The 4310-nt window shown below is 43.7% G+C and overlaps 1 long non-coding RNA gene across 1 annotated transcript; it reads left to right on the top strand.

The window, feature by feature from the left end:
* The first annotated feature begins 1073 nt into the window (after window positions 1-1073).
* Window positions 1074-3532, top strand: LOC149918998 (uncharacterized). The gene is made up of 3 exons (XR_016464710.1): window positions 1074-1481; window positions 2891-2977; window positions 3080-3532. It is a non-coding gene; the product is annotated as an uncharacterized LOC149918998 (long non-coding RNA).
* The last annotated feature ends 778 nt before the right edge of the window (window positions 3533-4310 follow it).

Here is a 4310-nt window from a genome sequence, read left to right as displayed (position 1 = left end):
TTGTGCGCTCATGGAAAAAATGTGAGTCCAAAGGTGAGCAAAATCACAGCACTAAGTTCCCAGGGATTCTAGGAAAACTCTGCTGGCTGTGTCCTGTTTCAAAGGCCTCAAAAAGCAGTGTTTGTGTTTGGTCTTCTTGTTTTCACCTTACTTGCTGACCCTGGGCCAGGGTGACTCAGATGTGATCAGGGAGCAGAAAGGAACCCTTCACCCAAAGAAAAGCCAATGCAGATGTACGACATGCAGACGTAATCACTGGGAGCTTCTTGGCCTTTGGGCTCAGCCCTTCCCTTCTTTGGTAGTTCCATGGACATTGTCCTTGAGATGCTACAGGGCTGGGGCAGTTCTGCTCCCAACAAAGAACAGGATGAGACTACAAGCATCCCTTGGCCATGGGCTGAAGATCTGCAAGAGCAGCTCCAGCAGCCCAGGGTCACTTCCAAGAGCTTATGGAACGGGAACATATCACTGTGCATCATGTGATGTGTATCATGGCGTGCTTTTCTGTTCTGGGATTTACAAAACCAGCACAGCAGAAGAACATGTAGCATTTGAAACACACGCAATTAAGAGGCTAAACACTTTTCAACTGACATTTTCAGGCTCTCTCTTCCTCCAAGTTACAGATACACAACTGCAAGACTTGGATCACTATGAAAGTGAAACCTTTGCAGACTGTTGACAAAACAACCACCACAACAAAGTGGGAATGACAGGTACTTCATGATTTAGTACAATTAAGACACAGTCCTGGCTTATTTTTCAGCCTGATGCACATACTGAGTGCATTTACCAATGGTATGAAAAATAGGAAACAATTTATTACAGAGGTCAGCTTTTGAATATATACCTATTTTTCATAGAAACACTGGTGTCAAACTCCAGATGGTTACTCAAGAAGTAACTCCCATTCTCACAATGGATAAGGATGACATGTAGAAGTTATGGTATGAATTTGTAAAATTTATACAGATGTACAGCCCCAACTGCATCACTTCCACCGTAGAGAGTCCCTGATGACCAGCAGCAGGTGAGCAAACAGTTGCTCTAGCCCATTCCAGAACACTGGGCATGCTGGAGGCACAGTCTCTTCCATTTGCTTATTTCCTTCTCCACAGTCATCCCACCAGGCATGGCAATACAAACTGGGGTTCCTGACAAAATTCCACCTCCAGCAACCATAGCCTCCCTTACTTTTGGAGCCCACTTCTCAGCAACGATGAAGATGTTTGTGCATCACTGTATGGTAACTGCTGAGTCATGGCCTGAACCACTGATTTTGCACCTGGGGAAAGATCAGCCCTGGGAGCACAGGTGAAGGCAATTCAGCTGTGCGACTGGAAGGGGTGGAGCCTGGCTGCATCTCTTTTAGACCTCATTTGTCTTAGACCTCATATCTAGATTGCTATGCTAGAAGGATCTTTGGCTGGAGATCTTTCTCTTGTGGAGTCTTTTCTGCAAGCCTAGATCTTTGGAGACAGGTGAGCACTTTTCCTTTGTACCACTGTTCTATCCCTGCTAGTCCCTTTGCTGATACATTCCTCTATTGCCTTTCTACTTGTGCTGACCTTTTTGATTCTAACAATCAACCTCAAGATTGAGCTGCACTGCTCCTGTAGCCTCACCGAATAGATGGAGGTTCCCCTTTGGGGGGAGGGGGGTGTGCGTTAATGGTCCACACCACACAAAAGTACTGGCAAACGTCCACAAAAGTGATAGCATCCTATGAGCTTTCCTGGTGGGTGTCTGTACTCCTTCCCACAGGAGGAACTGGGAAGCAGGCAGGCCCTGTCTGGACAGGAAGAAAAGAGGTGAAAGGGAAGCACTGAGAGAGAAAAAGGGAAGTAGCAGAATAAGGCTGAAGTGGAAAGTGCCTCTTATGTGCGTGCATGAGCAGTGTAAATGTGAGCTCCTCACAACAACCCTCTCTCTCCAGTGCAAGGGGACAGTGATGGGGTTGGGAGTCTGCTTTCAGTGAGCATGTAAATGACTCAGCTTGTTTATTCATGCTGGATCCTCCCAGTTTCTCTGGGAGAAGCCAGGTGTCCTAACAGTTAGCTCAAACAAATAGGCTTGCTCAGGGTCATTGCTCATTTCCAGGTCAGATGCAGGCAGTCCAGAGGCTTGGAAAGATGTGGGAAAGCCAGGCTGTTTTCCAGTCTGAGCCTGAAAACAAGAGTGGGCAAGAAAAAAAATGAATGTCCATTACTTTTAAACAGTTCAGATCATCAGCAAAGGAAAGCTGCTCTTCTGCTTTCTGCTGCGGCTTGAAGGACTCAAAGAGGCATTCCCAATGACCCAGTCTAAAGTCTGTAGGAGTAGTGATGATCCCTAGACAGGGTGCAGCTTCATAAGATTAACCCCCCTCACCCCCCAACATTAGACTGCAACTGTAAGGACTTGGCTTCATCACCAGGGCTTTGGAGTCCTGTGGGAGTCCTATAACGGTGTCAAAAAGAACTTCAGCAATCAGTAGAGGAAAGGTTACTGGGTTTTCCTTTTTATCATCTTGTCCCAGTCAGTCTCATGTAACCTTGTCAGAGACGGGAACTACCTCCAGCTGCCATTCAAGCGTATCTGTACATCAGGGCTGCAGTGCCCTTTTCTAAGTCATTATTTGTCCAGAAATCTATATTAGAGCATATAAGGAGATAGGGAAAGCAAATGATGCCAGCCAAATGAAGCACTAAGAGAGCATCATTTCTCAGAGCTCAGTACCTCACTATGCATCCAGGTTTTAAAAAGATACCAAATACCACCCTATCAGGACAGCATGATATTATGCCTTTTGGGTACTACTGAGAATGATGAAACAGAAACACAGCTGTGCAGAAAATAACTGTTCTTCTTTTCCTTCTTTTTGTCTTTCCCCTCATGTTTCAATGGGTAGAAGTGAGAACTTGAAGGTCTCTGCTCTTATCCATGTGCTAGATCCTCCTATGCAGCATCTCTCCTAGAACAAAGATGATCCTCAAGGGTAAGGGGAACAGCCACAGACAGACAACACCTCTGATCTCCAGCCTTGTGCTGAGAAGATGAATTATCTACCTTTAAGCATGATTTCTGTTTCACACTGCAGGCATGTTTTAGGTGAAAACAGTAGCAGTGAGTTATCCCATTTGGGAAAAGGAAGAACAGAGGAAAATGCCACACACAGTAAGTTATGGCACATGACCCATAGCAGCAAGCATCTGGAACACTTGTTACTCTGTTCTTATTCCTTATGAAGCTCATAGTTCACAACTAAATCAGTAACAGCGTGTACCAATTTTATCTTGTGCCTTGTGTGAATAATAATAAAAACCCCAGTATCTTTCTTTTTGCTACTTATCAGCTCCACTGAGGCCATACTATATCCAGGTTCTCTTTGCAACATCGTTTTAATGGCTGTAAGGAGAACATAAAACTGACATCCAAACCATCTGCTCATCAGTGTTTTCCCTTCTTTACTCTTTTTGTATAGGAAAATTATCCAGCTGTTTGTCTGTACACATGGCTGTGTGTGATCTCAAATATTTTAGGATTCATGATATTCCTTCTGCTGCCAAAAAGTTCCCATGCTCATCACCCAGTTACACATTATCCTTCTCTGCAAGAGAAAAACTGTGCATCCTGGGAGAGTGAGATCATGGGATTTAAACTAATGAATGCTGATGCAAGTTATGTAAAACATTAGTCTTCTTCTGATTAAATGTTTTTGGATTTCAATACAGAACTCTGCAATAAGGCATTTTTAGATGGCACTTGGTCCTTCAGCCAAAACTAGCATAAACAAAGATTACAGAAGGGAAAAAGTTCCTTTACTAAGATAATATATGAAAAATATAATACAAAATGTTAGTAATTAGTAAGATAACAGCTAAATCAGTCTATGCTTTGTCCAGAGTGCTTCCCTGTCTACTTATAAGTAGCAAAACCCTTATGTTGAAGTGATTTGTTGAGTCCTCATGTTCATTATAGTGAAAGCCTTTCCAATAGTAACAAGTAAGTCACTCACTCCCATGTGTCCCAGAACATTATCTGTGCAGTGGCTGCTTGAGCAGTGAGGCAGCCATTTTTTGTGCAGCATCCCGTCCTCTATGAGCATCCAGAGGCAGCAAAGAGTTAAAAACCAGAATCTCACGTCTTAAGTTTAGAAGCCAAAAATTACTTCACATTCTTGGGAGTAAACTAATTGCCAGATGCACATCAGAGTAGATCCATGTGTAAAAACATTGTACAGAAACATTCTTAATTAATGAAGGGTTGTAGAGTTGATACACCCACACTACCCAAGGTTCCTGCAGGACCTACCAAAGCATTCAGCCCGG

This window comes from Phasianus colchicus, chromosome 2, assembly GCF_987193195.1.
Source record: "Phasianus colchicus chromosome 2, bPhaCol1.hap1.1, whole genome shotgun sequence".
Taxonomy (NCBI): Eukaryota; Metazoa; Chordata; class Aves; order Galliformes; family Phasianidae; genus Phasianus; species Phasianus colchicus.
Note: the sequence above shows the minus strand (reverse complement) of the source record. Positions and strands in the feature narration are given on the sequence as shown.